The sequence below is a fragment of the Mus musculus genome, chromosome 18 (assembly GCF_000001635.26).
Source record: "Mus musculus strain C57BL/6J chromosome 18, GRCm38.p6 C57BL/6J".
Lineage (NCBI taxonomy): Eukaryota > Metazoa > Chordata > Mammalia > Rodentia > Muridae > Mus > Mus musculus.
The window spans coordinates 10977653-11003582 of record NC_000084.6 but is presented as its reverse complement, the minus strand read 5'-3'; the positions used below and the strand labels follow the sequence as shown (position 1 = coordinate 11003582).

The 25930-nt window shown below is 44.2% G+C and overlaps 1 long non-coding RNA gene across 2 annotated transcripts in view; it reads right to left on the bottom strand.

The window, feature by feature from the left end:
- Window positions 1–5774: 5774 nt before the first annotated feature.
- Gm35814 overlaps window positions 5775–25930 on the bottom strand; it is a 109395-nt gene continuing 89239 nt past the window's right edge. For both annotated transcript variants that reach the window (XR_386047.3, XR_003952550.1), the window contains 2 exons: window positions 9830–10028; window positions 5775–6281 (listed from right to left, as the gene is read on the bottom strand). This is a non-coding gene — a long non-coding RNA (predicted gene, 35814). The remainder of the gene's footprint in view (window positions 6282–9829; window positions 10029–25930) is intronic.

Here is a 25930-nt window from a genome sequence, read left to right as displayed (position 1 = left end):
CAAATATCATGTCTGTTCATTCAATGGTCTCAGTGCTCAGAAAAATCCCGGCTGCCCAGCACTTACCAGATGCTCAGATCATAGCCTGGCTTCACAGGGAAGGAGTGAGATGAACACCTTTCACTCCACATCAGGACCAATATTCTCTGGAGTGAGAATGGGAGTCATATCACGCTACTCTTGAATTACCTTCCACCTTTTACTAGCTGTGTGACCTGGAACAGGACACCCTCACCTCGGGGACCTTAAATTGTCATCACTGAAGTGAGAATGACATGTGTGCTTGTGCTTGAGTCATTGGCACAGTTGTTCTATCCAGTGCTTCAGTGGGTGCTAGATTCAACCCTGATAGCACAGAGCTATCATCCTAGCTCCTTGGCAGTAAATCACAAGGCCTGGGATACAGAGCAAGTTCAAAAGCAAGCCAACCAGAGTAACTTAGCTATCTCAGTCTCAAAATAAAAGCTTAGAAGGGCTGGGGATGTAATTTAGTTGTTAAACTGCTACTTATCACAGATGAAGCCCTGGGTTTGAATCCCAACACACATAAACCAGGTGTGGTAGCATACTTCTGCAACCCCAGCACTTGGGAGATAGGGGCAGGAGGATAAAAAGTTCAAAGGCATTCTTGGCTACATAGGGTGTTCTAGAACATCCTGGGCTACTTGCTACATGAAATAGTGAAGAAGGAGGAGGAAGAAGAGGAGGAAGAAAGAAAAAGAGAGACAAAGGGAGAGGGGAGAGAGGGGAGAGGGGAGAGGGGAGAGGGGAGAGGGGAGAGGGGAGAGGGGAGAGGGGAGAGGGGAGAGGGGAGAGGGGAGAGGGGAGAGAGAATGTGGTGTACACTCATAAACCTAGAACTTTGAGGCCAACTGGGGCAACAAAGAAAAACTGTCTCAAAAAACATCTAAAACAAGTAAGTACTAGTTATGTTATTATTGCTGTTGCTTTTATTATTCTGAAGTGTCCTGACACCCAAGGTAGAAGAAACTCTTTAGTCTCAGAGCAGAGAGGAAAAAACCTGTTCGTCAACAGCTACCTAATAGAAGAGTGACTGCACTCTGGGGCTCACTAGAGCCTGTTCATTCTTGAGAGGCAAGGCTACTCACATTTGTAATCCCAATGCCTGGGAAACTGAGATAGGATTTCTTGGAGTTTGAAGGTAACATAGGCTACATAGTGAATTCCAGGCCAGCTTAGACTGTCTTAAACAAGCAAGCAAGCAAGCAAGCAAACAGAATTCAGGGGTAATACCAATACTTGAAGGTAGAGACTAGAAGACCAGGAGTTCAAAGTCTCTACCAGAGCTACCTGGTGAGTCTGAGGCCAGCTTGAGTGAAACCCTACTTAAATAATAACAATAATAACAAAATAAAATCAGGAAACTTTTCATTGCCATGATGGTAAAGCATACTTTTCTTAAAGGAGCAATAATTCCAGCACTCAGGAGACCGAGGCAGGAGGATTACCAGCCTGAGCTACAGAGACACCCTGTGTCAAAGATACACACAAAGAGAGGGACACTCATAGTTGAAAGTAGAAAACTGCTTGCTTGCCTTCCTTCCTTCCTTCCTTCCTTCCTTCCTTCCTTCCTTCTTTTCTTCCTTCCTTTCTTCTTATTTTGTTACTCACACTTGTAAAATAACATTGTGTGTGTGTGTGTGTGTGTGTCTGTGTGTGTCTGTGTGTGTGTACAAGTGCTGGAGTTAATTCTCTCTTTCTACCATGTAGGTCCTGGGGCTTGAACTCAGGTTGTCAGGCTTGGCAACAAACTCGTTGGCCTACTGAGCCATTTCACCAGCCCAGGGTTTGCTGTTGTTTATTTGATTTAAATAGAGCATCCTGTAGCCCCAGCTTGCTTCACATTCGCCATATAGACAAAGATGACCTTGAAGTCCTGATCCTCCTGTCCTAACCTCCCAAGTACTGGGATTACAAGCGTTTGCCAACACATCCATCATGAAAACAGTGGTTTCTAACCGCTGAACACTACAAAATCCCCACCCTGCTTTAATGAAGAGTTTTCTTCGTCCAGTGAGTTATCCTAAGAACACAAAAGAAACACAGAGCAAACTCCACTGAATTCATGAAAAGATGTTTATTCTTATTATGACTTGAATGATATCCTGTAGGTCTCACATCAAACATCCATGCCCCTGTTTGTGTGTGTGTGTGTGTGTGTGTGTGTGTGTGTCCAGACAAGTTTGTTCCATGGTTCAGGCATAGAAATCAGAGGTCAACTCTCAGCGGGCAGCTCTCTCCTGCACCTTGGAGAATCCAGGGATTGAACACAGGTTCTTCGTTCGGCCTTTGTCTCATGGACCCTACTTTGCCTCTTTTGGTGTTATTATTGTTTTAGAAGACGATCCAGTGCATGCTTGGTGCCATGTGTTGAAAGGACAAATGTTACAGCAAAGTGCAAAGCATTCTCTAATGCTGATGTTTGGATGACAGTCAACAAACAGGTAAGACAGGCAGACCGACAGAGACACAGATGACAGATTTCTAGGGACATTGTCACTAAGATACTTAATGCTGTGAAGGCAATGACTCTGGAGACTTGCAGAACTCTGGGTCTCATCAGCTCAAGGGACTTCCACTGTTGGAAAGCTAATCCTAGGGCTGGGGAGATGGCACCACGACTAAGAGCACTTGTCAATCTTGCAGAGAGCTTCAGTTCAGTTCCCAACACTTACATGGTGACTCACAACTATCCAAAACTCTAGCTCCAGGGGCTCCAACATCCTTCCCAGACACTGCAGCACCTATGTGGCACATAGACACACATACAGGCAAAACACCCATGAAATTAAAAACAAAATCAAATCTCAAAAAAAGTAAACGTAAAATGCGTTCATTTTTTTAATAGTTAAATATCCACTCAGGTATGTGTGAAGGTTCCACTTTGGCCCAAGTATAAATGCTCACTCAAGACCCCAGGAACCCTTCCACTGCCCAGGGAAGCGTGTGAGATTTCAGTGTTCCTGACCTCAGCCTGAAACCCTCAGGAGATCACCCAGTTATGCCCCCTGGTTTATTAATTCCAAAATACTTGAGATGGGTCCTTCTTTTCTAAGTTTCGTCATTTAATCACACACTTCAAAACAAAACAAAAACCCTTACCGTGTTCTTCCCCCGAAACTAACACTGAGCACTAGTGTGGATCGGAGACAGCAGAACAAAGACACCCCCTCCCCGAAAGGAAATACAGAGAGGATTATCCTTTTTCAAAGGTGCAATAATGAAATACTTTCCTTCCCCTGGACAAGCAATTTCATCAGGGTTCAGGCAAGGGGAACAAGACATCATTGTCTTGACTTAATTGGCATAATATCTCCCCCTCCTCCAAATGATCACTCAGAGGGCTGCTGAACACCTTCTGCCTGCAGATGCAATGCCTTTTAAATGCCGAACCTTTCACCTGGCAAACAAGGCCCCACAAGGAAGAGCTCTTGCTTTGGCCTGGCACAGGCTCTTCTGTGGAATTGCAAGTCCTGTCTCATAGGGCCTGGGAACCATTCCTGGCCCAACTGTCTATATTCATCCTCTTAACACAGAATGGGTACCAAACTGGCCACCAAGGTGAGGTAGTCCTTTCCTTCCCAGGAAAGGTGCAGTTTTGAAAACCACAGGGAGTGTGTGCTGCAGCTCTCCACTGAGACCCCCACGGCTCTCCACAGAGACCCCATAGCTATTGTGAGGGGATCTTAAGTCATGTATGTGCTGTGCAGCTCTCCACTGAGACCCTACGGCTCTCCACGGAGACCCCACAGCTATTGTGAGGGAACCTGCAGGACTGGAGGAGAACTCTGTAACAAAACCCTGACCTTTTTGTCCCTTGGACTAGAGGAAGGGGAAGAGTTGAGCAATCAATCACTGAAGGAATCCTGCTGGTCAGAGCATGCATGACCTGTTTGATCCACCTCTGCGGTCCCTCTTCCTTATTGTTCTTGCCAGACACTGGCCAGCTGTCCCCTCAGCCAACAAAGTCGGCATGGCTCCACCAAGACTCAACTAGGGCAGGGCAGGGCGGGTGGCCACAGCTATTATCTCTACCACCTTCTGATTAAGAGAATGTAGAGGCAAGCTGTCCAGCTAGGTAGCTCCTGCTGGCCCCTCTCGGGGGCTAATTTTCAGGAAAATTTAGAACAAAGAAAAGCCAAAGCAGAGGGGCTGTGTGAGAAGGTCCACATAATAGCTGGAACAATGGGTGCCCAGATGTTTGAAGGACAGACAGCAGGAGACACTTACACAGTGTGTCTTATTCTCTTCCCACATCATATGGGAAGGATCTGATGATAAATGGACATCCAACTTCACCTACCCAAATCATTTTATTGAAGAAGACTTAGTTCTCTTCTTAGAATGTCAGCCTCCTGCATGTACGTTAATAAATTCCAAAGGTCAAGTTAAACAGCTGTGAGATTACCATTGTTTCTATCAACTTACCTCTTCCCTAATCCACCTACCCTCTTCCACAAGAGAACTCAGAGTTCTAGAACCTTCTTCCCCAGATCCAGACCTCCTCTAAGCCCACTTGCCTACAGCTATGCTTCAGATGGCTTCTGTGTCTCTTCCACAGCCCACTCCTGGCTTACTAAGAAAGGCAGAGGAAATCAAGCCTCTGGTTAGGTTGCTACATCCCCAAACAAATTGCCTAAGGGTTCAGCAGCCTTAAATCACAAGAAAAGATGGGTTCATAGTGTGTTCTTACGGTGTTTAGTTTGGAGTTAAATGGAAATAGGTCTTCATAGTGAGGCACAGACTCTCTATCCATCCATCCATCCGTCCATCATCTATCTGTCTGTCTATCTCATCTGTCTGTCTGATCTCTCTCTCTCTCTCTCTCTCTCTCTCTTCTCTATTACCTGTCTATCTATCATCTATTTATCATCTATATCTATCTATCAAACTCATTCTCTATCATCTATCTATCTATCCATCTATCTGTCATCTACCTCTCTCTATAATCTCTCTATCTATCATCTATCTATCTCTCTCATTTATTTACCTTTCAACACAGAGTTTTCTGTGTAGCCTTGGCTGTCTGGCTGTCCTAAAACTCACTCATTAGACCAGATTGACCTCAAACTCACAGAGATCCACCTGCCTCTGCTTCTGGAGTTCTAGATTAAGGGCATGTACCATCACTGCTGGACTCCATTTTGACTTTTTTGTTGTTGTTGTTGTAATTTTGTTTTGTTTTAAACAGGAAATAACTTTAGGTCCAAACTGGTCTGCATCTCACTATGAATCCCAGGTTGGTCTCACATTGGCAAAAATCTTGCCTTACCAACACAAATTCTGGGATTACAAGAGTGTACTGCTACCATTCCTGGCTCCATCATCCCTTGAAAGTTCACTTCATAGCCCTGCCTTTAAAAGATGCTATAAAGAGATACTTCTCCAAAGCAACTCTGAATATACAAAGTACAGCTATGGTATCCAAGGGCCAAGTGCAGCTGTGGAATGAGTCCTCAGACCATCTAGTTCCTCAGGATCACATTACCCATTCCCCAGACTGTGAGACCAGGCTGCTCCCACCGACAAGCAAACACATTCAACCATTCTAGAAAACCACTTATGACCCATCAGATTTATGTCCCTAAGTCCGAATGTATGTGGGCATTTTGTTTGTTTGTTTGTTTGTTTGTTTGTTTGTTTGTTTTAAGAGAGGATCTTGCTTTGTGTGTCCAGCTGGTCTGAAATCTAAAGCAAGCATCTGGCATCAGCTCTTGGAGGGTTAGGATCACAAAGCAACCACTACTGCTTTGGATAGATCTGTTTATTGCCACTTTTTATTATCAAGCAAACAAACAAAACCTTGAGCTACCACTAGCAACACTATAGACAGTAACACTATAGGCTGGCTTCCCCAGTGGGTTTCACACTAACAAGTGGAACATTCCACCTCATGAAACTGATGTACAAAACGGTGTAAACTGCTGTGTTTAGTTACTTTCAGAGAAAGTACAGGGTTGTGTAAAGCATAAATTTTGAATTTACATTGGGATTCTTTTCCAGAATATCCTACTGCATATGGCAAGTCTTCTTTGAGAAGTCCAAACTCCAGGTCACTTGACCCCACGTGCTCTGGTCAAGCCTTGCTCATCATGTACTTAGAGTCACTTCACAAGCAGGCATGCTTTGCTCGCTCCGGCTGTCAGCTGTCATAGCTTCCAGGAAGTTGAGGCTAGTGGCTTCACTGCAGCTCGGAGGCTAGTCTGGACTACATAGTGAATTCAAAGCCAGATTGTACTGCATTAACGTGAGTTTATTCTCTAAAAACAGAAAAATAAGAACAAACAAAATGAGATAAATGTTAGGAAAAGCCTGACTCACTTATTTCTTCTCTTTTCCTTCCCACCTCTGCTGGCTTCTCTTGCTAACGCTTCTTTGTAAGCGCCTCTGCTCCTGGGGGTGGGGGGCACAGCCACTCTTGGTTCTTTTGTGGCTTTTCCTTAGAACAAGAAAGCTTTAATACTCCTTTGTAAGAACCTGGAACTATTGTTGTCTGCTTTTGTTAGCAAGGCTTCCAGGCTTTGGTTTTTTTCCTTTCTTTTGAATCTATTTATTTTATTTTGAGTGTATGGTGTTTTGCTTGCATGTCTACCTTTGCACTAGGAGCATGCAGTGCACTTGGGGGCCACAATAGGGAGTAGGATCCCCTGGCATTGGAGTTATGGATGGTTGTGAGCCACAGGTATGGGTGCTGGGATTTGAACCTGGGTATTCTGGGAAAGGAGCCAGAACCATCTCTCCAGCCTCCTCATGTTTGATCTTTAAAGAATTCTCTGTAGATAAAGAAAACTGAGTTACTAATCATGGACATTCTATTCCTGGTATTTATGGGTTTTGTTTGGTTTTGTTTTTTTAATGCCGAGGAAACAGCAGGCAATAGGAGGGGATGTGATATTTAAGCTGGTATTGAGTATCTATTATGGTAGGCAAGAGCTATATCCCTAAGCTGTCCATTGGAGCTGCATACTCAGTCTTAAAAAAAAAAAAGTAAAAAGAAAAAAATGTGCCCAAGAAGGCTGAGCAGTAACTGCTGCTAATGCTTTTGATTCTCTCTCTCTCTCTCTCTCTCTCTCTCTCTCTCTCTCTCTCTCTTTCTCTCTCTCTCTGTTTATTTATTTGTTTAATGTATATGAGTACACTGTTGCTCTTTTCAGACACACTAGAAGAGGTCATCCGATCCCATTACAAATGGTTGTAAGTCACCATGTGGTTGCTGGGGATTGAACTCAGGACCTCTGGAAAAGCAGTCAGTGTTCTTAACTGCTGAGCCATCTCTCCAGCCCCTTTGATGCACTCTTAATTAGCAAGTTCATAATTAGCCAATTGAATCAGGGGTTTACACTTGCACATTACTCTGATTTGTTCTTTAAAAGGGACAATGCCAGGCATGGTGGCACACACCTGTGACCCCTGCACTTGAGAGGTAGAAAAAGGAGGATCAGGAGTTCATTGGCTGCATAGTGAATCTGAGACCAACTCGAACTACATGAGACCCTGTATCAAAAACAATGACAGGGGCCAGAGAGATGGCTCCGCAGTTAGAAGCATTTGCTTCTCTTCCAGAGGACCTGGGCTCAATTCTCAGCACCCATAGAGAGCTAATAGCCTCCCGTAACTCCAGTTCCAGGGCATCTGACACCGTCTTCTGGCCTCCAATGGCACAATATAACACAGTACACAGACATACATCCAGGAAAAACACCAATACACAGTAAATCAAAATATATAAATCTTAGCCAGGCAGTGGTGGTACACACCTTTAATCCCAGTACTTGGGAGGCAGAGGCAGGCGGATTTCTGAGTCTGAGGCCACCCTGGACTACAGAGTGAGTTCAAGGACAACCAGGGTTACACAGAGAAACCCTGTCTCAAAAAACCAGAAAAAAATATAGATAGATAGATATACATACATATATATATTTAAAAAATAAAAACCAGGACAGTAGTAGCAGAAGAAATGATACACCTATAGTTCAGGCTCTTGTTTCAATTGCCATGGTGGGCAATCATTTTCTTAGGAGGTCTCTGATTTTTTTGTTAATTAAAAAATAGATGTTTTTCTTAATTAAAAAATATGTATTTATTTACATTTGCATTATTGTGAATGTGTGTATATGCATGTATGTATGTGTAGATGATAACTTTCAGGAGTTGGGTCTCTCTATCATGAGTTCTAAGGATCAAACTCAGGTCCCCTTCCTTGGTGGCAAGTGCCTTCATCCATCGAGCCATCTCAGCAGCCTCCTCCAGTAGAGCTTTTCTGTCTACTTACAAAGAAGGATATAACAAAGCAGCTCACAAGGAGTACACTTATCTTCTCATCTAATGAGCATCTCGTGTGGACCAAGCAGACACAGATCCTCTGCTGTGATGGAGATGCTGTGATGGCTGTGGCCCATCTAGCTGCGCCATCAAATGCACCCCAGTCAGGTCAGAAAACTCCACAGGGACATGTAGAAAGGAAGACACAGAGCCAGTCTCTCAAAGGACCACAGCTATGAAGTCAAAGGCTCTGCATGTCAGCAGGGATGCTTTAAAAGGTTCTGACCTTGGCTGCTGTGAAGGCTGTGCTTACCATTGGCCAATGATGATTAAAGAAAGAAATCATTGTGATCTGCTTTGAAATGGGCGCTATGACCCAAGAGGTGGCTGTCCCAATGTTCCTGACAGGTACCTTTGTGAACAAATTGAATTTATAGTAATTGATAGAAAACAGGCTGCCAGCCCTCTGTATAGACCCAGCCTATTAGATGGTATGGAATATAAAACTGTGTATAAATAAGAAGAATTAGATTGTGAGAGGACAGTACAAAGATACCCCAAACTGTGAAGAGTAGTGTGGAAGAAAATTGTTTTTTTTCAGGGCCAGCGAGATGGCTCAGCAGACATTGGTGGTACTGTCACTGAAATGTCTCCACTACCAAGGTAGTTGCCACTGTAAGGCCATCCCTCCCTTCTCCACTGCTTGCATGTTTCTACACTGTTGGAAGCAATTGACTAATCATGACCTACATTCAAGACCTACATTCAAGACAGGGACGAACTTTGCTTTACATGTTGCTGAGGGGAGCATCCATATAAATGACTTGGCATTCTATAAGAAAAACTGCTCTCTGTGGCCCATGAGACAGTTCAGTGAGTAAAGATTCCTGCGGCCAAGCCCCATGATCTGGGTTCTATCCCTGGGACCCACATGGAGAGACCGACTTTGGAAGGTTGTCCTCTGACATCTATGCATGCTGTGCCATGTGCAAGCACATACACATACACACACTCACAGAGAGAGAGAGAGAGAGAGAGAGAGAGAGAGAGAGAGAGAGGGAGGGAGAGGGGGAGGGGGAGAGAGAGGGAGAGGGAGAGGGAGAGGGAGAGGGAGAGGGAGAGGAGAGAGAGAGAGAGAGAAAGTAAGTACATTACTTAAATATAGAAGGAGTGAAGTAGCAGTGTAGTAGTGACATACATCTTTAATCCCAGCACTTGGGAGGCAGAGATAAGAGGATCTCTGTGAGTTCAAGGCCAGCTTGATCTATAGAGCAAGTTCTAGGAAGGCCAAAGCTACACAAAGAAACTTTGCCTTTAAAAAACAAAAACAGCCGGACGTGGTGGCTCAAGCCTTTAATACCAGCACAAAAAAAAAAAAACAAAAAATAAAAAAAATAAAAAAATAAAAAACAACAACACCCAAAAAGAAAAAAATCTAAAGAAGTAAAGAAGGGATGAATAATGACATTGGTAAATGAAGGAGAATAAAGAATACCCAGTCTCTCCCCTTGTATACAGTTATCTGCAGGAATTCTTCAATACTTACCTCAATAATTACTGTTGCAATCTATTACCACATCATCTATTGCAATATCCAAGTTCTTCTGTCTGTGACCACTGGGCTCTGTGGTTGTCCCCTGTGTGCAGACATGCCATAGTTTCTGATGACTTCCATTTGTTTCATTTAGACACTTTCTGTCTTTCAGACATGACTTTCAGCTCTCCCTCCATGGAACTCCGGTTTTCTGTATCGGAAAATTACTTGTAACCCAAGATCTGAGCATTGGTTTCATTTGTCATTCTGCTCCAATGCTACCATACAACATGGGCGCTCATCAGCTGTCCTGTAGCTTTCTGTGGCTCAGACCTTTTAATTCCAGCGCGCTGGAAGCCAGACAGCAGGATTACCATGAGTTCCCTGGTCTATAAGGTGAGATCCTGTCTCAGAACAATCTGTGTAATTCTAATTGTACACAGAACAAAGTCTGCCTTCTCTGGCTTCCATCAAAGCTCTCTAACAACTCTCCCCAGTCCATCCACCATCTTCAGAAGAATGCTCCCAACTGATACATCACCTTTCCACATACAGACACCTCACACACAATATGATAAATCCCCCTTACCGTACCCTCACTGCTCTGCACGCAGTCTGGCTGTCCTTTCTCTATAGCCTGTCCCTTACCTTGAGCCCTCAACCTTTACAAGTGTAGGAGAATTGTCTCCCTTCTCTCGAGGGTCTTCTCAAAATTGCAGGCATATTAGCTCTACATGAAGAAGTCACACACAATTTACAAATGTTTGAATCTTTAATTACATTTCATCTCCATTCGACTCACTTGCCAGGAGAAACTTGAAGTCTACGAGTAAAGTGACTATATTCACAAAGCCAGGGTGCAACAGCAGAGGCAAGTCTTCCCGTCCTAAGTTCACAGCCCTTGCCTGACAGTGTGCATAACTACAGCCTCTCCCATCGTCCATGTCCTCCGCAGGGATGGAACCTGTGTCTCCCATACATTTCTAGCCTTCAAAAGTTATTATTTTATTATTTTGCAAATGCTCATTAATAATTATATTATTGTTGCATTTATCATTTTATTATTATGTTAATGCTCTTTAATAATTAGGTTCTTGTTCATTTATCGTGTACATGTATATGCAGCACATAGGACTCAGAGGACAGTCTCTGAGAGTTGCTCTCTCCATCCGCCATGTGGCTTCCAGGGAAAGCACTCAGGCAGTCAGGTTTGGCGATGAGCATCTCACTGGCCACCCACATATTTTTATATTACTCTGCTTAGTTCCTAAAATATATTTGATCACCAGAAACTTAATAGCTCGTACATTAAAAGTGAAGTGCCACAATCTATGAATTTTCTACTGGGGTTTATGGGAAGGGCACCTCTTCAGCATTGTGTTTCCTAGTTTTATATTATTTTTTACCTTTGCCAACTTAAGAGGTTAAATATAACATCAACAACAACAACAACGAGACATGTTATTTATTTATTATTTGTTCATTTATTTATTCTCAATGATGAGTATCAAACGCTGGGCCTCCCAAATGCTAGCTGAGAGCATTAATAATCTGAGCCATGTACATAACTGTGAGGTAAGATGATAACGAATAAGCCTGGGATAATAACAAGACTCTATCCCCCAAAATAGAAATAATAACAGAACTACTAAAAGGAATTGGAGAATTGTGTTTTCCTGTTCATTTTTACATTAGGATTTTCATGTGAAAAAAATTAAATTCACTCAAGAAAACACAGATTCTTTGTCTTTCTTCCACAAATAACTAATTTTTGCAAAATTTAACATTTGTTTATTGTTGTTGTTGTTATTATCAACATCTCACTCTGTAGCCCTGGCTGGCCTGGAACTGATTATGTAGATCAGGCTGGCCTCAGACACATAGAGGTCTGTTTATGTCTTAGTCAGGGTTTCTATTTTGCAACGAAACGCCATGACGAAAAAGCAAGGTGGAGAGGAAAGGGTTTTTTGGGCTTACACTTCTATACTGTAGCCTGTCACCAAGAGAAGTAGGGCAGGAACCTGGAGGCAGGCGCTGATACACAGGCCACAGAGGGGTACTGCTTACAGGCTTGCTTCCCATGGCTTCCTTTGCCTGCTTTCTTATGGAACTGAAGATCACTTGCCCAGGGCCTTCCCCCATTAACCACTAATTTTAAAAATGCTCTATAGGTTGGCCCACAGCCTGCTTTTTTAAAAAAGAGTCCTGGCTGTCCTAGAACTTGTTCTGTAGACCAGGCTAGCCTGCAACTCATAGAGATCTGCATCCCTTGAGGTGGGATTAAAGGTGTGCACCACCCTGCCTGGCTGCTCAGTCCAATCTCCTTTTCTTAACTGAGGATCCCTCCACTCACATGGCTGTATTTTGTGACAAGTTAACATTAGTCAGAATAGCCTGCTTTTGCCTCCTGCATGCTAGAATTAAAATGTGGGCCAGTTTTAATGCCATGCTATTTAACATTTTTAAACTTCATTTATCTTTTTAGAGAATTGGGCTCTAGATTTATAGGGCACGAGATGGGCAAATATCCTATAATACAAAATAGCTGACCACAATTCAGTGGGGACTGTCCACTAGGCTGTTGTAACAAACCTTTTAAAAGTACAATACTTTTAAAATAAAATGCATTAAAGGTATATAGCTATATATAAAAGCCTTCCTCATAGTCAGTTTTTTAAATCAAATGTACATTTACACATTAAGCTGAGTATTGTGACTCCCACATACAATCACATACAATCCCAGCACTCTGGAGACCAAGGCAGGAAGATCTAGTTTAGGTTCCAGCATGAGAACCAGTCTCAGACAAGGAAATAAAAATCTACTAAATCATTATCAATGGTGCTCTTGGAATTATAGGAGGTTTTCACCACCATTCTCAACCTTTTCCTCTTCCTGGATTTTGAAAGAGGATATCACACTATCCCCCAGCCTGCCCTAAACTTGTGTTATCTTCTGTCCAGGCCTCTTTAGTGCTGGAGTTACAATATCTCAACATGTTCTTTTCTTCCTTAAACATTGTGATAATGAAGGGTCCTAGTAGATACCTGTTATCACAGCTGCACTTGAGAGGTGGAGGCAGGAGGATCAGGAGTTCCAGGACCGCCTTGACCACATAGAAGATTTGAGGTCAGCTTAGGCTATATAAGACTCTGAGAGGAAGAGGAAGAGGAGGAGAAGGAGGAGAAGGAGGAAGAGGAGGAGGAGGAGGAGGAGAAGAAGGAGGAAGAGGAGGAGGAGGAGGAGGAGGAAGAGGAGGAGGAGGAGGAGGAGAAGGAGAAGGAGAAGGAGAAGGAGAAGGAGAAGGAGAAGGAGAAGGAGAAGGAGAAGGAGAAGGAGAAGGAGAAGAAGAAGAAGAAGAAGAAGAAGAAGAAGAAGAAGAAGAAGAAGAAGAAGAAGAAGAAGAAGATTTTTGAAATTTTTTTCCTCAGATGAACATATACTTATGAATAAGAAAAAAATTACTGTTAAACAGCATAATTTCTGTTTGGGAGAGACACTTGGCCCAAGGCCACAAAGTGTCTCTCCCAAGGTGACCCAGAGATGTTCAGTCTATAACCCTGCCCTTCCAGATCGTTACTTGGACATCCACTGACTCTAGCCCATGTTATCAGAAAAGTATACTCTTGAATATCCCTGGAGATAAGGGAAAAGGCAGGCTGTACAAAGCTGCATTAACAGAGTCACACAACAGCTGTGGACTTGACAGCACAGTATCATAATCAGGTAAGCCCTCACACCCCAGCAGCCCAGGATTCAGCCTTGCCATCTTGAGCCAGACAATGTGTGTCTCTTAGTTATCAATGTCTCTCAGTGACCAGTGTGGGACTTCATAATGCCCAGAACATTCTTAGAAATAGCATTTGCTGAAGCCAAGAGTCCCAAGAACAAAAAAGTAGGCCATAGTCGCTGTCGAGGGACTCCAAAAGTTATTTAGGGATGGATGTTTCCGTGGGAGCATCAGAGCCTGAGAGCATCCCTTCAGGGAGGATACCTCTGTTTGTCCTGCCACAGGTTACTGCTCACCTCTTCTCCTTATTGGATGCTGTCTTGCTCCTCCCTCTTCCTGCTTTCTGGTTTTCAAAGAATGGGGATACCCTAAGCAAAACTCCCACTGCAGGGGCCAAATGCCCCTGCTCCTGTCTGTTGGGTCTTTTGGACAGGTAACAGAGCTCGCCTATCTAGAAGGCTGCTCCCAATACCAGCCACTTGTATCTGGTCCAGCAATGGCTACCAAAAGGTTCTGTGGGGGTCTGGGAAGCTGGAGGAGAACCCTTCCCCAGTCCCCCCCGGGAGAAGACACATCTCTTCCAAGATGGAGCCACAGTGGTCCTGCGTCTACCCGATGGCCCCAGCTCCCAATGTCAAGTAATATTGCCTTTCCTTCTAGCCTGGAGTGACAGTCCCATAGCACCACATATACCAGGCATGGCGGCATACGCCTTAAGGGCCAATCCTAAGAAGATACAAACAGAAGGATCAAAAGTTTAAGGTCACTCTCAGCTACAGTGCTAAGTACAGGACTAGACTGAGCTACATGAGGCACTATCCTTAAAAAAAGGGGGGGGGGTAACCTGAGTCTGATCCCCAAGTAAAGGTAGACACACACACACACACACACACACACACACACACACACGTTAGTTATGTGGCCAACTGGAGATCTGAATAGAAGTTCAATGCTGTATCTTTACCCCTTCTTCAAAAATGCCTTGCTAGAAACATCATTTCTGGCACCTTCCCAAAAAGCTGTCAGAGGTTAGCCAGAAAAGGCTCCACATGATGTCCCAGAGGAAGAAGCAAGGCAGAGGACATCAAGGATCATTTTTTGATGGACTCTGGAACTGAAAATCCTGGGATCCAGACTGAGGAACAAGGCTAGCCCATCACCTGCTAGGCCACCACAGGGAAGCAGGGCTCTTTGGCAAGTGTAGATCCTTCCTCTGCATTGTGAGCAGCAAGTTCAAGATCAAATGAATTTCAGGTCAAGTGAAGGGCTCTGCCTACTGAAGATGTTTGAAGCCAAGGCCCCCAGGGCACATTTGTCAAGCTCTCAAAAACTAGAGACTAGGATCAAAGCAGAAGCACTTTCCAAATATAAACATTTGTCACCTACATTTACTTTTGATGTGCCCCATTTTAAATGCATTTCTCCTTTATAAAAAGGACAGGTTAATCTTTCCGTGCACACACTCCGGGCCCTTCAAATAGAGCCTAAGGACAATTTGGGCTAGATGCGGGAGTGAGAAAGGAAGTTGAAGCCAGACAAAATAAGAGAAGAGGAGAAAAGAGCATTCCAGAAGAGTGAAGCAGGAAGCCAGAAAGGAAGCTAGCACGTACACAGCTTCCCACGCTGGGTATTAATTCACATTTTCCTGCAGATTAACTGGAAAGGGGCATCGCTATTCCTGATTTGAAGAGCTTTGGAGTACATATGCAGACCAGGAAGAGTTGGTTGGAATTTTCTGTAAATATCCGAGTCTGAGCTAACTATGGATCTTCTCGTAAGGTACCTCAGAGAAGTGCATGAGTTCAGATAAGTAGAACATCCACTGGATGCTCAGAGTCCACTCATGCCCACATCTGCGGAAGGAAGGATGCTCCAAGTCCACATCTGTGGAAAGCACCATGCGTTGGAAGCCTGGCAGCATCCAGATGATTCTGTCATCCTGCAGCTACTTGAGTTCTGCTGCCAGACCCCAGGAGCTCTGATTGTACCTGTAACACCACCCAGCTCTGTCACAGGTTCCTGCAAAGTGGCACAAAGGGCCAGCTCCTGCCAAATGAGCATGCACATGCTGTGGGATATTTCTCTTACCTGTAACACCTTATTCTTATGTCACAACTTTAGCCCCTCTCAGAGAATCAAATGTCACCAGCTCCATAAAGTCTTTTGGAACACATGAGCACCCGTGTTCACCTTTGAACCTCTTTTGTCTTATGAACTTGGGCCTCTCAGCCACAGCATTCATATTGTGTTCTGTGCTGTAAGCAACCTAAAGATGGTTTAAAATATACAGACAGCTGCTGCAGCTGCAACTTGGTGATAGGGTGCTTGCTTAGCCACATGAGGGGCCGTGTTCAACCCTCAGTACTGCAATAACAATAACAACAACAACAACAACAACAACAACAATAATAATAATAATAATAATAATAATAATAATAATAATAAATCAGAGGATATGTGTAGGTCTCAGGCAAAAGCTGTGTGGCCTTATTTCTTTGTTGGTTTTTAGGAGTAGGAATGGTTCCCAGGGGCTTGTGCATGCCAGGCAAGCTCTGTACTGCTGAGCTACACACCCCTAACCTCATGGCATTTTATTTTACTTTAAGAATTATTAACATATATTAATAGCACATATATTGTTCCATTGTAACATTTTGTACATAGATGTGATGTATTTTGATGGCTTCTATCAGTCATTTCCTTTTCTTGTCCCCTTCCCAACTGCTACTAATCCCTCCCCCTTTTTTTAAGTTTCCCCTCAATTTTTAACATACATGCACACACATGTATGTGTGCCTTAGACGGTGAGGGGATTGTCTGAATTTCTACAGGGGCTTGGTCACTTACCAGTGTCTACATTATTGAAGAAAATCTCTCTCCCCTCCTAGCAACTATTTAGTGCCTACACACTCTCAGAGAGGATAGGGTGTCATGAGTGCCCCTCACTCTGTGACAGCATGTTGGCAAGCCCAGTCTCATGCAGGTGATAACAGCTGCTGAGAGTTCCAGATTGTGTTGTCTGTGCCACACCCAGAAGCAATGTTCCACAACACTCTACCTGTCCTTTCTTACTTAGATCTTCCTGTCCCCTCTTCTGTACTGGTCTCAGCCTGGGAAGGGTGAAACCCGCATTATTTACATGGGACTTGAGTGTCCATAGATTTTGGTATTGACAGGGGTCCTGGAATCCAGGTCCACTGATACAAAAGTTAAAGTCTGTGCTTTAACTGGGCCATAAGCAGCCTGAAGTACTTCGAGTAAAGGGAATGTTCATCCAGGGACACTGCCCTCAGGACAGACTGCGTTGTTAGAAGCTGAGCTGCTGTTGAAGGACTGAGGACACCATTGAGTTCAGGGCCCTCATACTCACAAGTGGCTGGCTTTATCCACCCGCCTGGCCAAGAGATGAAGACAGCTGAGTTCTGTCCCAACTCATGAGCCCAACAACTTCACTTTAAAAGAAGAGACCAGGAGTCAGGAATAAGCAGAAGGAAACGTCTCCCAGCCTACTCCTCTAACTGGGCCCCAGCCTGGTTCCTGCTTCCCCAAATGTGAAAAAAACAAAAAACAACCCAAAACTTACTTTTGCTTCCACAGACCTAGGAATCGACATTCAGATTCATGTAAGGCCACCCAGAGAGACTGACTCACTGCCTCAATGACAGATTCCTCGTGATGAAATTTTAAGATCTGTCATTACACCCAGGGCTCAGATTTAATTTAGGAATTCTGGTCATTGATGAGCATGAGGAATCACCATCCAAACTCTCAGAGTCTTCGTGGGAAGGTCCATTCCCCTGTGGTGAGTAGTATCATGGAACCTGTGGCTAGGTCCTTGGCAGAGTTTCAAAGTCACCAGGTTACAGTAGGTGAGACGAGTTGCTTACAGCTACTGGGATTTATGGAAACGCTGGCACCCAAGAGACACGTTGGATAATCTTTAACAGAGGAAGTAGGCTGGTGCTTTCTCTTTGTTTCAACCACACTTTTGTATCTGAGAACCCTTGTGATAGAACTGCTCTTCACAGCAGGTTCTCAGGCCATCACCAGGTCATCACAGGCAGGGCTAGTGGATGCTGGGCAGACATGAGAGTGGCTCACCACTAACTCTCCTTCACTGAAACACCACAAAACTCCGCAAATTGTGTTCTCACTTGGTAATAGTTACCAAAGGCTGTGAGGAACATATTTTAAAAACATATTTTATGGGTTTTATTTTAAAAATACGTAGTCTAGCTGGGCAGTGGTGGCACATGCCTTTAATCCCAGCACTTGGGAGGCAGAGGCAGGCAGATTTCTGAGTTTGAGGACAGACTGGTCTACAGAGTGAGTCCAGGACAGCCAAGGCTACCCAGAGAAACCCTGTCTCAAAACAAACAAATAAATAAAAATAAAAATAAATAAGTAGTCTAACTTCTCCTGTCTCAGCCTCCCAAAAGCTGTGACTGGATGAAGATTACATTGTTGATTCCTTGAAGACAGATAATAAGGAAGAACTTAGGAGATGGGTAGATGCCCTCATGGTCAAAAGAAGCCTTTGGATATCAGCAATCAGGAGGCTGAAGCAGGAGAAGTGAGAGTTACAGGCCAGGCAGAGCTGTAAAGAAAAGAAAGAAGAGAAACAGGAATTGTAGAGACAGAGAGAGGGAAGGAAGGAAGGAAGGAAGGGAGGAAGGGAGGGAGGGAGGGAGGAAGGAAGGAAGGAAGGAAGGAAGGAAGGAAGGAAGGAAGGAAGGAAGGAAGGAAGGAAGGAAGGGAAGGCTAGTGAACAATCCTAGTATTCTTAGGAAGTAGAGGCTAGAGAACCAGAAGTTCAAAGATTAGCCTTGTCTACATGGTAAGTTTAAGGTTAACCTGGTCTACATAGTGAGTTCTAGACCAGTTTGAATTATGAGACCCAGTTTTACTTAAAAAAGAAAAAAAGCCCACCACCTTCACCTCCCTTCCCTCCAAAACAAAGCAGAATGAAGGAGAAGAGGGAAGAGGAAAGGAGGTGGGGAGGGAAGGGAGAAAGAAAGGAGACTTCAGGAAAGTTCCTAGGACATAAACATGTTCCATATGAAGTCTGTTTTCCTGCCCTGTTGTGTGTGGAAAAGGCTTTGAGATGTATGGTATAGACATGCATATTTTCACTTAGAGATGTGTGGTATAGACATGAATATTTTCACTTAGAGATGTGTGGTACAGACATGCATATTTTCACTTAGAGATGTGTGGTACAGACATGCATATTTTCACTTAGAGATGTGTGGTATAGACATGCATATTTTCACTTAGAGATGTGTGGTATAGACACGCATATTTTCACTTACACTTTACTTTATCCAAGCTTTACTTTATAATGGCAACAAGAACATCAAAAAATGGTTTTGATGGGTTATCTTTCTCCTACTGCCCCATCTGAGGAGGATGAGGGTCTATAAGGCCATGGTTAGCAGTGTGTGTGTGTGTGTGTGTGTGTGTGTGTAACAATTTTCCCACTTTCTTTTGTTGTCTTGATTAACTGCAAGTCTTCTAGAACAGTCATCTGTTATTGTCTCTGCTCTGGTGCCTACATGTAGGGCCGGATTCTTGTCTCTTCACTAGAAGTGCCTGAAATGAGAGATGGGCTTCACTCTGTGTAGCTTTTTTATACACAAATAGAATATCACTTCATACTGTAGCATCTTTGAATTGCCCACTTGGGGTTAAACACAAGGCTGCAGAAATTGAAGAAACATGGTCACTGCCTTTAAAGAGTTCTCTGGGGGAAGGAGTATCAGGAAGCAGTTATGAAAGAATGGCTTTGTGCTGTCCAGGTCAGGAATAGGAGAGTGGCAGGGCTGCCTCTCCCTAGAGGGAGAGTATGGCAAAAGAATCAATCCACCAGGAGGCTTTTGGGTCTTTGGTGATCACTCTTCTCACAGAGCAAACCCCAGGAGTGTTAACCACCGAGGCCCAGGATTGTGCCAGGAAAGAGCCAGAGGCTTGTCAACAGTTGCAGAGCCAAGTGGAGAGGAAGTCAGGCCAGCTTACCAGCCTGAGCTTTTAGCCCTGGGCTCTGGGCACCAAGCAAGCCTGAAACAATGGTACTGCCATCAGGATCTGCAATGGTGACCCCCATGGCATGCATCCCCAATGCTCTGCACTTCACATCTGAAACCTTGCAATGGATTAAATGATTCTGCCCCTTCTCAGCCGTACATTGAAATCTTAGTCCCTAAAGTGGCAACATTAAGAAGTGGAGCTTTTGGAACTAAATTAGGTTATGGGGGTGAACTCCTCATGGATAGAATTAGTGTTCTTTTTAATTGTATTTTAGATACAGTCTCACTACATAGCTTTGGCTGACCATGAACTCAACATACAGATTGGCCTCACACACAGAGACTTCTGCCAACTTCTGCTTCCTCCACACTGGGACTAAAGGCATGTGTGCTAAATCTGGCCAGAATTAGTGTTTTTATAAAAGAGACTCCAGGGATCTGACACCTTTGTTTAGCCTTCTTGAGCACTGTGTATGTGCGGTACAGGAAGATAAAAGGCTCATAGAGAGAATACTGATGGGGAGGGGTCTCAGAGAGCGCACCAATCTGCTCCCACTGCAAGGACACCAGGTCAAAGCTGAAGAGAGGTGGCAGGAGCCAGGGAGGAGAATCTAACTGCCCAGAAAAAGTGAAAAGGCCAAGAGAAGAATGAGACCCAACAGTACAGAATTCACCAAGTAGTAAACTGGATGCCCAAGGCAATATTGACTTTCCCTGGAAAAATTCTGACTTCCATAGCAAAGAGAATAAAGGCTGCCATGGAAGTAAGTGAAGGACTGCTTTTCTTTTCCTGAGACGGGCAGGGCACCTCACATCAGATCACCTTGTCACTTGCTACAAGACCCTGACTGGCCTCAAGTCTGAGGTCTTCCACCTCTACCACCCAAGCGTTGACTTTACAGGCAGGAGCCACCAGGCCAGCAGTTTTCCTTCCCTAGTATGGTGGCTCACACCTGTTATCCCAGCACTCAGGAGGCTGAGCTAGGGAGACTATTATGAATCTGAGACCATCCTAGGCTGCAGAGACTCTGTCACAAAACAAAACACAGAATGGAGGCTGGGACTTGCCTTAGTTGATATAGAGTACTTGCCTAGTTTGCACAAAGTCCTGGGTTCAATCGCCAGCCCTGCATAAAACCAGGCATTTGGTACCCAACTGTAATCCCAGCACTTTTAATTTTAGCTACATAGGGAGTTTGAGGCCAACCTGGGCTATATGAGTCTCTGTCTCAAAACAGACAGACAAGCAAATACTCTCAAGGATTTCTTTCTAACATAGTTTTCCCCCCAATAAATTATCAACTCTGTAGAACATTTTGTGTATCCCTATGTATCACATAGAAAACATTGTCTGGGAGGGAAATTCCACAAGATGAGGCTTTGTGTTTCTACAAACTATAATCCTGTGTAGGATCCATACCCTCAGGTGTGAAGGGAAATACTAACCCCTAGGACGTCTGAGGCCTCACATTTTACCACTGGCTTCCCTGGCCTAGCATACTGCTCTCTATCAGCAAGCCCAGCTCTGGCTTTTCATTCACTCACTGTTTGTCCTCCTTGCCAAAGGGCCTCTCTCAAAGAAAGGAAATTAATAAGGAAAGAAAAACTAAGGAAAAAAAGAGAAAAAAACCTAGTTGGGTGCTTTGTGTAGAGCAATTTTTCTGTTGTATTTAGATTACAATCACCCTGTAAAAGACATGCTATCAGCTTGTTCCTGCTCCGGGACCTTTGTCCCCAATATTAGAGAAGCTATAAATACTACATAAGAATGTTTACATTTTACAAATCCATTTTCCTCGATCATTAGTTGAAACAGAAAAAAAAAATCCCCAAATTAATACATTCTTTCATCTCTACTTTGCAAAAAGCATTCTCTCATAGAAATTATATTTTGCACAAAGCCACCTTCCATTCAGTGTTTCGTTCAGAGACAGTTCAAGGGCAATGTGAACTTAGTGAGAAACATGTCTTAAGATAAAATGCATAAAAGAGGCAGAGTGCCTGCCCAGCGAACGATCAATCCTAGGACCGCACCACATATAGCAGACTACATGGCCTTTATTTCTGAACAGCCCTTGGGAGGAGAGACTGTAGAAAGGGATTTCATCTGGTTTAAGCAAAAGGAGAGGTGGTGCGAACCTCAGAACTGGAAAGACAAGTGTCCAAAGCTCTTCTTCCCTGCCCTAGTCTGCCCTAGCCAGCACTTGGCAGAGCACATATGTTCTCTTTTGAGTGACCATCCTTGGCCTGCCCTCAAAGTCATGGACAGACCCCCCAAATTATGTCCAGAGGTTGTGTTGGGATAGCTCAGGGTCATGCTGATCCGCACAGGACAGACATCTGAGCTAGACCATATGTGGTTCTCCTTCCAGGCAAGGTAGAGGAGACACCAGGGACCAAAGCAAGTCAGACTTAGCTGAAGAGGGCTAGTGAGCAGTTTGAGGCACAAGTGGAAGTTTAGTTAAGAAGGCAGAACCAAGAGTTCCAAGGATGAGAAGGGTCTGGGGATAGAGTTCAATGGTATACTGCTTGCCTTGCACATAGGAAGCCCTGAATTTACTGTGAGAGAGAAAGGAAAAAAGCAAAACAGAGTGAGAGAGGGGACAGGAAGAGGAGGAGGGCAAAAAGAAAGAAAAGGAAGGTAGAGGGGAAAGGAAAGGAAGAAAGGAGGAACAGTGAGAAACACTCTCGGGGGACCCCGTCTGGGGCATTTGAGGACCTGGCATTTACACTGAGACTGGAAGCTGGTTTGGCAGCATAGGGGCAGGTGATAGCCATCGGTCATAGTGAGCCACTGTAGTCAAGTAAAGTACAGAGGAGGGGTCAAGAGGCAAGGGGCCCCGCCCGGGTGGAGGTGAGGAGCAGGGAGGCTGGAGGTTGCACGGGAGGCAAGTAGGCACCATGTGGGCAGCACCAGCTGCCATGTTGAGTGCTTTCTCCTGTGGTGGGTTGGATGGAGGAAAAGGACACCATCTGGAAATTGCTTCGCCACGTAGGGAAAGAGAATCCTGGGGGTGTGGCCTATGAGGAGAAGAGAAGTATCCGAGAAACATCTACGATAGCCAGACAATAAGGAATCACTTGAGGCTCCAAGGAGGCCATGGGGACAAGAGGAAAACAGGAAACCAAGCAGATCTAAAGACCAAAGGAAGGATGTACAAATGCTGGAACAGGCAAAGCAGGACTCCAGGGTCCACTACTGGATTTTACCCCAAGCCAACTGTAGATGACCTTGACCAGAGCAGACCCAACAGAGTGTTGGGTCTAAACCAGATCCCAGGGGTTTGAGGTATAAATGGCAGTGAGGAAGTAGAGACCTGAATGTAAACAATTTTTGCCTGAAGCTGGCAATTAAAGGGATCTGAGATAACTAGGAAGCTTGTTGTGAGGTCAGCCGAGATAATGAGGGTGGAAGGGTGGTAACCATGGTCTTCCTGAAGACTTGCTCATGCTATTAGAGCATGAAGCTGCACTCAGGCCCACACTGCCAAGAGCCTCCACCCTGGGTGCCAAGTAGGGCTCCGTGCCTTGCATACACCTCTTCCTTTATTCTTTACCACAGCTCTGTGAGATTGGGATCAAGAGTTCAGTTCAATGGTAACAAGTGGAGGCTAAGAGAGGCAACTTGCCCGTGGCCAGTACCAAGTTTGAGTCAGCAAATTAAACTAGGTGTGCCCCTATCTGAGGCCCACAATCTTGCATTGAGCCAGACATCTCCATTGTGTATGCATACATCTTCCCTTAGATGTCCCCCAAAAGATCTTCCCTGAAGTCCCAGGAGATAGAGACTACATTCATTAGGCTCTGTTTATTCATGTGATAGCCTGACACTGCTGGAAGATTGGCTGAGTGCCGGGGAGCATGAATACAATGTAAGTTTAAGTGGACCTTGGTTCAAATTATGAACTGATGACTTACCCAGGAGCTCTCATTTCTTTTCAGTAGAATAATAAAGTTCCATGCCACACAAGGCTACATAGCAAGATCTTGTCTCAAGAGAGGAGAGGGAAAAGGGAAAGGGGAGGGAAAGGAAAGAAATAGAGAAAAAAAAGTCTATTTTGGTGGTACATACCTGTAATCCCAGCCCTAGAGAGCTGAGGCAGGAGGATTGTGAGTTCAGGGCCAACCTTGGCTATATAGTAAGCTCATTTTTTTTTTTTTTTAAAGAATAAGCTGCTAGGGATGTAGGTCAGTTGGTAGAGTAGTTGCCTAGACTACATAAGCCCTGGATTTAATTCTCAGAATCAACTAGCATTTTGAGACATGGAAGCAGGAAGGTCAGATGGTTAAGTTCACTCTCAACTATATAAAAAATAGGGCTATGTTGGAAGTGGAAGACCAGCCTGAGCTTGAGACTTTGCTTCATTGTAAATAAATAAATAAGAAAAAAAAGAAGGAAGGAAGGAAGGAAGAAAACGTGGTAGCCAGTGATATGGCATATGGCCTTTGCCTTAGGTTCAATTCCCAGTGCTATCAAAAAGACAAAATACAAACAGCCTAAAGGGAGAAAAACAGCCCACCCACACATACATCACATGTGAAATTTGCATAAAGACACATGAAGATGATGTTCTTCAAGTCCTGTCTCCAGCATGAGAGCACAGAGAGCCTCAAATTCACGGGTTACTCAGTTTCCAAGGGCTGCATTTTTTTTTTCCCTGCAGTAGCAATAGCCCCAGTTCTTTGAACCAACAACTCCAATATTTTCTCAAACACTGCATGTCCATGAGATGGAATCATTTGGTCCAGTTTGTTCTTTAAAGCTGGAAGTTAATACAAAATCGCCCTTGGGTTGGATGTGGTACAGACACATGCCTATAGTCCCAGCACCCATAAGGCAAGAGAATCACTTGAGCAAGTTTGGGCAAGTAAGATCAGGTCTTAAAAAAAAATGAAAACAAACAAACAAAAACCCCCAAAACAGTCCTTGAGCAAGCTTTTCCTTTTTTCCCTCATTAGAACTCTCAGTTTTCACTTGGACTCTACATTGTCCCATTCAGGAAAGCAACTAAGAAAGTCTCCAAGTGCTTACATTTTGTTAAGATCAAGTTTGAAAAGTACTTAGAGCGTATTAGTGAGATTTCCACTTAAAATGACTCAGCAAATAATTACAGATAACAGTGGTCTGCCTGTGGTCTGCCACCTCTATATGCTACTAGGGACAGAAAAATAAACAAAACACCAGATTGTTGTTATCCACAATCTGGAAGAATGTGCAGAGACTGGTGGGGAGCCCCAAGGGGCCAGGAGACATCATGGTCAGTTAGGAGAAATTGGTTGCTAGGGAGAGAAGGGCTTAGGAGTCCAATGCCATATGAGATGGCATGCAGATCTAAATTGTTTCTATCTGTCATCTATCTTTCTGTCTATCTGTCTATCTATCTGTCTCTATCTATCTATCTATCTATCTATCTATCTATCTATCTATCTAACTATCTATCTAACTATCTATCTAAATGTGCATTGGTGTTTGCTTGCATGTATATCTGTTTGAGGGGTGTCAAATCCCCTGGAACTGGAGTCACAGACAGTTGTGAGCTGCCATGTGGGTTCTGGGAATTGAACCTGGGTCCTCTGGAAAAGCAGCAAGTGCTCTTAACTGCTGAGCCAACTCTCCAACTCCCAGATTTGGATTTTTAGGAAACTCACTGTGGGGCTGAGGTGTCACTTGGCAGTGTGATGGTGCTTGCCAGCTAGAGAATGGATTAATAATAGGCCATTAGCTAATGAGTAGGGAGACGGTGTCTTAGAGTTCTGCAGAAAGAGACCCAGCAAGCTTTCAAGGCAAAAAGGACAGAACAGTCACTGTGTCTTATTCCCCTGGGAAGTAGGGGCTGAGGAGGTAGGGCTGTAAAGGTTAACAGGTTTCTTGAAGGTCACCAGGAGCTCTTCAGATTTCATATTTTTTTTTTATACTGATGACCAAACAGAAGTTGTAGATCCCTCAGAATGAGAAAGTTTCTTGGAAGTGACACCTTAGGACATAGCCCTGGGGTGAGGATAGTCCCTGAAAGAACACCGAAGGGGTCTACAAGGAGCTGTCCTTGGCTCAGAAGGACTCTCCCTGACCCTGGGCTCTATTTGCCAGCCTCAGGAAGGGTCCATTGTGTGCTGTGTAACTCCCTTAGCAGCATTTGCAGGTGTAGGGGGAACAAAATTACAGCAAAATGTTACCTAAAGCAGGGCATGTTAGTACATGTCTGCAATTTTATTACTAGGAAGCCAGAGCTAGGAGTGAGTTCAAGGCCATACTAAGCAAATAAATACCTCCTCTCCCTTTAAAAAAAGAAATAAAACAAACAACACAACAAAAGCCAGCTGCCTTGGGACACACCTGCAATTCCAGCACTCCAGAGG